This window comes from Varroa jacobsoni, unplaced genomic scaffold (genome assembly GCF_002532875.2).
Source record: "Varroa jacobsoni isolate VJ856 unplaced genomic scaffold, vjacob_1.0 scaffold_1065, whole genome shotgun sequence".
Taxonomy (NCBI): domain Eukaryota; kingdom Metazoa; phylum Arthropoda; class Arachnida; order Mesostigmata; family Varroidae; genus Varroa; species Varroa jacobsoni.
This window is the reverse complement of record NW_019213967.1, coordinates 213832-223290: the sequence shown is the minus strand read 5'-3', so window position 1 is coordinate 223290 and position 9459 is coordinate 213832. Positions and strand designations below refer to the sequence as shown.

Below are 9459 nucleotides of genomic sequence, written 5' to 3'. Positions count from 1 at the left end.
AATGTAAGGTTTGGTGTTTCCAACAAATCAAGGAAGACATTTTCTACCGAAAACGTACCGGTTCGGTACTCAATACGTTCACATAATCCGGCGCTACTTTTCAGGTGAGCATTTAACAACTAACTCTACTAGTAGAAATGTTTTCTTGAGTATACAACCCAGTATTAAAAAAACGTATCACATAGATCTTTTTTGACCCCCTTGTTTCTCTTGATCTTACCTGATGATAAGGTAGATCCTCAGTGTCGGGGTTAGCGACGGCATGTTGCTGTAACTGTTGCTGCTGCAGTTCTTGCTGGTACACCTGTTGCTGCTGCAGTTCTTGCTGGTACACCTGTTGCTGATATAACTGGCGAGTCTGGGGTAGCGGCGGGGCGACCGCCGGCCGATTCGAAGGCTCCGGCTTTTGGGGGTCGAGCTCGCGCGTCCCCACCGCCGAGGCGCACTCCATGGCCAGACGTAGGGCCGGACCTCGACGTGGCCCTGGCCTGCCGTCGCAGTGACCAGCGAGCGACCGGCTTAGGTCGGCGGCGCGGACGCAAATTGCGCCGCCGCACGGCCGTCGGTGGCGGACAGCGCGCTCGGGTGATCGGATCAGCTGATGATCACGCCACTGACGTCCTCTGCCATCGGCCCTCGAGTCGACTGCATGCGTCCCCCACGTACTCTTTCTAGGTAGCTTGTCCAGGCGCTTTTGCTGTTAATATAAGCGTTTCTGCGCTTGTTATCCTGCTTCAGCTTTTGCTTATTGTTGTTATTGTCGTTGTCGTGCTGGCTTCTGCCCTGATGAACTGTTAGATATTTTTGGTGTCGTCCGATGTCGTCATCGGCATTGCAGTCATCGACAGGACAACAGGAAGATAGGAACAGTCGTGTGCTGTTCATTTCATCCGGAAGAGACCTGGGTTGCGTCGCCCATCCCACTTGTCGCAGCCTAAGACGCTGCAAGAAACACACCTTCACTTCAGTCTATATTGCACTCGTATCTTTTAATCGGCTCTATTATATACGATTATATTATGCGCTTTCATTCTTTTTTCCCAATAACAATTTCGCACTTCAACAACTTCAGCTGAAATTACGCTTGCACATTCCCACCGTCATTTACCCCGTACCTTCCGTCGTATGTATAGCAGTTCACTTTACCCTTGGCGACTAAACAAAAAACCAACTGAATTAATGATGGACAGCGCTCGTGTTTTACGTAGAACTTAGACGTCGTAACGCTGAATGGTGCTGTTACTGCACGATTCTGCTGAACAATGCTGTCGGTATTATTAAGACTACAGTATAAACAGTTGTTTGTTGTTCTCGTTGTCTGGCTTGCATAGAGATCCCTTACAAGTTGTTATGTGTGTTTGTCAGAGAAGCATAGACACGTTGCTGTGCGTGACTGCAGGCTCGTCACGCTCAACATGGTATGGTGTGACTCACTGGATCTGCCTTGGTTTCGTTTCTAAATCTAACCGTTTTCGAACCATTACTGGCTATGTTACTTTTAGGATCAGTGATACTGGCACTTTATGCGGACGCAGCTAAACTATCTAACTACCATTAGCCTCTTTCAACTTCCGTTAACTCGTTCTGTATCGTTGCAATCCGCTAGTTGATTGCATGTCTGTGTATCTGAATTGTTGCATTTAGAGATGGACAACGCGCTCGATCATGTGTGCATTTGTTATTACCGTTCCCGCTATATGCTTGTTTATTGAATGACTTTGTTTGACACCGCAAAGTCGACACCGTGCTTCCGCTATTTGAATGATTGTTTAACAGCTTATGTGCTAGTTGATATCGTTTTTCTTGCTACTGTAGCTTGTCGGTTACTACTGTTCTTTGCTGTTGCTATTTAATATAGGGTACTTTATTCGCCATATCAATGGCGTTGTCATATTCGGCCATTCGTCTTATCTGCCCCATCGAGGCCTGGGCGGAGGCGTCGACGCAGATGTATAGCAAGGGGCGCCAAACCTCCCATCCGTCAATGCCTTACCACGTGCATTTCCACTACTATCGTTGTTGTATCTTCATACGCGCACGTTTTACGCACGCATTTACACAAACATACACACACGCAGGCAAATCACAAAGGTACCTCAAACGAGCGACCCGCACAAACACCGCGGAAAATCTATCCTTCTTTGTGACGAGTAACGCTGCTCTGTTGGCGAACAACGATTTTCCCTAGCAGCCTGTGAAGGCTAGGCCTTTGCTCTAAACGAGTCGACTATTTCGTGGTCGTATCGGGACGCAGGCAGTGCACTTGTTGCTCTAGGGACAATTGTCGAAGCAGGGCTGGCAACGGCCTTACTGCGTTTAAAACGCTGAGACGAACAATTTCGACGTTTACTTTTTACGCGCGAGCTCTGGACGTTCTTTCTCTCTTTCCTCTTCCCCCCCTCTCTCTCTCTCTCTCTCTCTCTCTGTCTTTCCCTCTCCTTCTCTACCCCTTAGCTCACTCTTTCTCTCTTTTCGATTTGCAAGCTTCACACTTACACCGGCTACACCACACCCCAGGGTGAAAAGGCTCTAGCAGACCTGTCCTTGCTTGCCCTATTGTTCAGCCTTCGTATGCGAAACAAGTCCTTGCTACTGCCGTGAATTCCTCGGCCTCTCGACAGACGGCGCTTGTTGTCCCAAACAAGCATACAACATAGACGCACTGGATATCAATAATGGTAGTCTGCTGACAAACGGTAGGTCGAATAAAATTACGCTGTAATATTCTGTTTTTGTGTTCGGCTTTGTTCATCGCACCAGCTGCTGCTGCTGCTGCTGCTTACTGTACTCGTTGACGCACTTGTGTTTCGCGGAACTCTTCACCTGTTTTTAGACAACGTCCCTTTTACATGACTGTCGATCCTACCGGCACTCCGCCGCCTCTACGCGGGTTTACCGTTGTGGCGAGCTTCAGACTGTTTCACTGCTTGGAATAGAGCGTTAGATTTGCTGTCTTATCAAGCAGTTAATTCCAATAGACGTTGGTGCAGTTAATCTCAGCAGTAGTGGCGATGGTAGTAAATATACATACATATATACATATACTATTGCTGATGTTATAATGGTATCTTTCTATTGATTTATTGAGCGCGCTCGTCTCTTCAACGTAGCCAGCAGACTTTTAACTAACTTCTATTAAATGTGACTGTCGCCGACCTTCGCCCTGCTGCGTCATGCATATGATATATTTTGGATATTCCGTTGTTATTCAACGCATTTAACCTAACATCATCATTATTTTGTTACTTTCGAATCGTTCTAATCACCATCGTTATAACTATTAGTGTCATCATTACCACCATTATTTATTCCTCGGTAATTATAGTGTTTCTATAATTATCGTGTCCATCTCTGATCGAACAGGGTTTATCGTGTTTAATTCGACGGTTGGGGGCATAGTTTTCGCACGATGATATCGACAACATCAACGAGACGAATTAACACTCGTCTCGTTCAAATACGCACACTCACAACACCACGATAAGCAGCCTATTATGACTCTAAAGTTGCATCCGTCGTCCTTCGCTGTTTTTGTTACATAGTAACAATCGCTACTGTTGTTGTTGTTGTTTAATTGTGCTTGCGCTTTTTTCCTAGCCAAACATTCTCCACTGACATCTCTCTAGTCGCCGCCAACCGACGGCCCGTCCCGTTCTCTTTGCATTGGATTTTCGCTTCACCAATCGCCGTTATATTCCATCGTAAGCGATTCTTGTCGTCCGGAGCTTAGGTTGGACAAAAAGCCACACGATTGTCAATCGGCAGCTGCATTGCAGCTCCACACGAACGTCAATCTCGCCGGCTATCTCTAGTGCTAGTACTACAACAATGAATCTTACTGTTGTTGCCAGTGCAGAAATAGTGGTCGACCCCAACACTGACGATATTTAGTTGTCGTCAGCGTCATGTCCATTTTTTATCGTTTAGGGTTGACCGTTCGTTTGGCTGTTTTTGATGTTAGGTGGTGGCTGTCGCATTTGACGCGCGCTGTGCAGCTGCAGCTACAACAGCGACAACGGTAGACGCCAAGACAGGCGGCTGAGCGGGCTCGCGTGCGGTGGCCCCGGTGGTACTGAGCGGGCCCGAGGACTTGGAGGAGGAGCCTGTGAGCGCCCCCTAGTGGTTACCAAAGAAAACTCGACAGGTGTGCCGCGAAGGGGCCCTATGGGGCCCTACGGGGCTTTGAGTAGCGGATGGACGATGGCGGCTGAGATCCCCTTTGTGGAGTTCTAGGGACGGGGGTGCTGCAGGGACGGCGCGGTACCGCAGGAGCCACTGCTTGCCGCTAGAAAAGAGAGGGGGATACGGGGGACGGGACTGGAAGCGAGAAGCACCGGTCGGCATAGTCGCTGCCGCCATCATCGCAGAGGAGAGGCGAATGGGCTCCCTTTCGAGCCGCCTGCTTGCCTAGCTGCCCGTCTACCAGCTAGCTCTCTGTCTCTTACTGCGCAAGGACGTCGTCCACATTCAACGGCAGCAGGCTAGCACAGGCAGCCGCAGATACACATGCAGAAGCTGTCTGTGTATTTGCGGCCAGACACCAAAAGCAACGGCAGCCGCTGCCATAAGAGCAAAAGCGCGCGAGCCAGAACACGGCACGCATCTCCCAGCCAGATACCAACATAGACAGACACGTCCCCACACACACAGGATGGCAGAAACAGAGAGGGACGCACTTACGTGCGGACAAAGGCTCGCTACCACGCCTGAACACTCACGCAACCCGTATTCGTAGGTGCGCAGCGAACAGAAGAGAAACAAAACAGCGCAAGTTCATGAACGAACCGCCTGCCACCGCGCATAGACAGACGGCTGTTATCTCAGGACTGAGACCATTCGGCCAAAGCTGTGGCAACGGCGACTGCAAGTACAGGATCGACGCCAGTACCTACTCCGCCGGATGCTTTTGACAAGAACAACGATGACATAGGTTGGGATGCAGCTGTCCTACCGAGGTTGTTCTACAAGTAGGTTCAGAATCCGTGAAAGCCTCATGCTATCAGCCACGACATATATTAAGATCTTGACCGCCATAAAACTACTGGCTCAGCTCAAAGAGCTGTCCTCTTCCTACTCCTTATTCGTTGGTCAAAGCGCAAAAAATGTATTTAGTCAGAGAACGAAAAGAAATCAGAAAGGAACCAGCTTGTCAACGTTGACGATCGGGTATAAGAAAAGTTGCGCCGGTTCTCGACGATCCAAGGAGAAGAACAATGAGCAGGTGAGCAAATCACTAGTCAATGAACAAAGCTGTAATTACTACGAACTGTGCTTGTTCCTTGCGACTAGTACGTTCATTGTAAAAGCTATACTACTAGTTGATATGATAGTAATGTTAATAAAAATAGTAACAAGTAGTTGTGTTGCTGGCTTCTCCGGGCTGAAAAGACCTGGAAGGACATCGGTTCCGACAAATGGATAGATGCCGATGTCCCTTTAATCTTTGCGCTGTGGTCAATGAGATATCAGGTATCTTCAGATGGACGTATATGGAAAGTATGAAGAGAAACACACCCGTCTGGATATATGGCATGCAGATATCTGTATATATGCCACTTGTAGCTACGGAAGCATGTGGCATGGCCATCATTCTGTATGCTACTGACGAGCAAACGCCTTTGTTTACTTCATTACCCCCTACTCCGGCCCGTATACTTGTTTTATATCGTATAAGATATTTCGTGTACTAATATTGGGACCAAGTTGTTAGCAGTCCTATTCTCAAGCATCAAACGACTCTATCTTGTCTTCTTGAACTCTATCTTGAACATCTTCTAGCTATGCACCTACTTTTAATATAAAGTTCGTCTGCTTCATAAACGACAGCAAAAGTACAACCAGAGAATATTTTAAGCCTTGCGAAACTTAGACATTTCAATGTAGTATAAACTGAGTTTAAAATTATTTAGCCTAAATTCGCGTTCTCAACGCGCATTTGTTAACCTGGTTTTATAATTTTTCTTCTTTAAATACTTCTACAAGTGCAGTCGCAGTTTCCTTCATTCAGTACCCTGCTTTACTAAATCTATTGCACTGCCTAATTCATAACACTTTTAGTTGTCCTGCTACCCCGCTTCAAATTGCTCAAGTAATTCCGTTGCTTTCTTTCGATTAATTATTTATTCTGATTCAAATATCCCGCCATATGAAATATGTTATGGCCTTTCGGTACCTCTTGCCGAGTGTCCCCTTAAGTCTGGATATAGACCATGCCCCCATCACAATTAAGCCATCGCTGTAACGTCATCGATCTGACACCTTGTGGAGGTTTACCGTTATCTGAAAAAGAATTCCTTTCCTTTAAAAGTTCTCGTAAGTCGTCGGCTGTTCCGAAGACCCAACAAGCAATACGGAATTTTCGGAAATACTCAGTTGTCTACTAGAGCAAACGCAGTACCCCAATTCGTGACGAAACATAGGACGAGTGGTGTCTTAAATACAATTTTGCGCAAAGCAACAAAATTCGGATGTGTTTTTAACCATTATTTAGTTACCTTTAATTCCTAGCCATTGTTGAGACAATTGTCGAATATGAAAATTGTGGGAGCTCATCTTCCTTTAGCTTACATCTCTCGAGAAAGCTTTACTATGTTTTCAAATGGAGAAGATTCGCTCCAGGGTCGCACGTGAAGAATAATAGAAATAATTAGATTTGTTTACAAACTCTGACTCGCTTTCGAGCATGCTATAGAACGCCATCGGAGAAGGACTGATTTTCTTTTTATTTTTTACTGATATATTTGTGTGCGTATCGAAGAATTAGTTGCGGGTCAATAGGACATTGGGACTAATACGAATATAATGGTTACTCTTTCCTCGACTATTTTTATTCAGCTTGGGCCTAGACGCCTTACTATTTTCAGACCTTCAATGCTCAAAAATTTTGGCCTATTATCAGCTCGAAATTAGAACGTGCTTACCTTTTTAGATGTAATGATTTTGAACGAAATGGTAGACGTAGATAAGTTATTTAATAATTGTAACGGCTCCTGACAAAACTTCGCCCACGATTAACGTTAACAGTTATTCGCTAATTGATATAATCTGCCCCTAGCATTGACATAATAGCGGCTTAGACTTGAACTGCAACGAACGGAGGTCGCACTCAACAAACATGTCCGCCTTAAATATCTTTATCAGCGTATGCATTTCATATTAGCAGATTTCACTGTATATCCGTGTTTATTTATATGCAGCACCTAAACCTTATATTTTTCGATTTGGCATGAGAAGACCAATAACAACCGGCCAGAGTTTCGTGTCGTCTCTTAACTCTCAACACTTACGGCGCTGACTTTTTTTGAAACTTGGCGTTTTTATTTTGTTCATCGAAATGTCAATACCGACCGCAAAGAACAATACATTCGTCAAATTGGACAACTATGCCGACCGCGTTGTACAAGGATGTACCATCTCGGTTGACACGATAAAAGCCGACTTAGTCGAGTGACCAACAAGTAGAACCGGGAGATCGACTGACGTAAGACGCACGCAGTTTCAAGCCGCTGGCATATGTAGCCATACAGACGTACAGGACAGTCTGCCTGTACGTCTGTATGGCTATGTATGTACACCGTATACGTTGTAGATGTAAGTTTGCGGTGAGCTAGAGTAGAAGGCTACGTAGGGAACTAATCGATTGCAACAAAGTTCATAGCTACGAATTCCCTTAGAACCTATCAACGGGCACTGGGGTTCTTTCTGCTGGTACAAACGGCTGAATTGGTCGGTGTTCGGGTAGCAAAGACAGAAGCAGCCTACTTTCGATTCAACATCCGCCGCAGCGGAATCAGCGATAAAGTCAACAGAGGTACTGCCGCAAAGTGCCGACGAAGTACCAGCCATTGCTACGCGCTAAAGGTTTCGCTATAGAGGCGTCTGCGCAAGGTCGTTGCCGCTACTGTGCTGGTCATAGCAACGCCTGCAGCGGCAATGGCTGTAGCGATGTAGCCATTGCTACTGTCGTTGGTTCTAAAACAGAGTGTACATTTTGTGCCAAACAGAGACAAAGCGAGATTATATGACACGCCACACCCTTGTAGCGCCGCCGTTGTTATTGTTCGGGTTTCTGCCGTCACTCTTAAGATATTGTTGCTATTGATGATGATAGTGATGATCGTGATTCTACGACGTTTAGGGCCATAACGAACGCAGCAGGCCAAAAACGTAAATACGATTACTAGTCCACCTGATCTAACCAGGTCTTGCTCTGTGGAAGCTGTGGACACAAGTCACCAAGTTGGACACCGACAGGGACGATCACTTCAATTCGGCGTCAGAAGATCACGGATCCAATCTTCATAAGGATACTGCATAAGCAGCCGCAGTGGTGTAACCACAGGATCATAAGCATATTTCCTACTGTCATGCAGGGAAGCCCCCAGGCGTTGTTATCTTCAACCAGAAATTTGTCTCATGTACATTATGTAAGCAGTGCAGCCAGTGGTACACACGTTCCTTGCTCAAAAGAGACATGGTAAGGACGCCATATTTGAGCGTGTAGTATGCACCCATAAACACGCAGGGCCATACAGGCGCGAGCATGCATACAGTATACATGTGCACCGACACGCTTATACAACGACTCGTATTTGCCACACTTGTAAGGATCGTTCCGCTGCACCTATCCCTTACGCAAATGCGCAGAATTTTTCGTTATGCTTGATCATCCCTTGGCCCTTTACTCTCCTAACTTAGCCCACTTTTCTCCGGCCCCGACTGGCTAATATCTGACTGCTTTAGAAGAATATCATTTTATCCGTGCACATACACAAATAGCAGCAGTACCTACAGCTGTTCCTAACATACAAATGTAAAAGTGGTAAATACGAATTTCACACACACACATGCTGACTCATATATGCAGGTATATACGCACAGGACCCTTTCGTTGCATACCGTCTGCCGTTCATTTAAGGAAAAAGACCTAGCTTAAAGCTGCCCGGCTCACATCATCCCATCTCGTCCCATTTTTCCGTACTGCGGTTTCCTCGGCACCAGGCCAGGTTAGGAAGTGCCGGAAAAGGACGAGGTACCGACCTAGACACCATGGACGTCCACCGTTAAAACTCTCTTGCGACCCAAAAACGGCAAAACCGCAACTACTTTAACGCAAACGCCCAACAGCCTTTCTCTTTTTCTAACCGCAGAGTGGCAGCGGCAGGGTCCTGCGGCTAATCGTGAGCCTGCCGAGGCTACTATGCTATTCTATCCTCTAATCAACATCAGCGGCTTAAACTCGCTGCGCGCGCGATTCCCAACTCGAAAGGATAGAAAACTCCATGCAGTAACTAACTAAGTAGCGCAGAGAAAGGATTATGGCCGCAGTCTGGGAGCTACTGTTAAGAGGGCGGTGGATCGACTTGAGACGCTTGAAAACCTACTAAAAAGTAAGAAAATACGTTTGAAGCCACAGCCGAAAAGCAGAGAGAGGCTTCTAGCTTTTGAACAAGGACACGA

The 9459-nt window shown here is 46.4% G+C and overlaps 1 protein-coding gene across 1 annotated transcript in view; it reads right to left on the bottom strand.

Annotated features, from left to right (window-relative positions):
* LOC147752705 (uncharacterized) overlaps positions 1 to 369 on the bottom strand; it is a 32700-nt gene extending 32331 nt beyond the window's left edge. The window contains exon 1 of the mRNA XM_086970826.1: positions 221 to 369. The gene's annotated coding sequence lies outside the window, so the exon portion shown is untranslated. The remainder of the gene's footprint in view (positions 1 to 220) is intronic.
* Between the last annotated feature and the right edge of the window lie 9090 nt (positions 370 to 9459).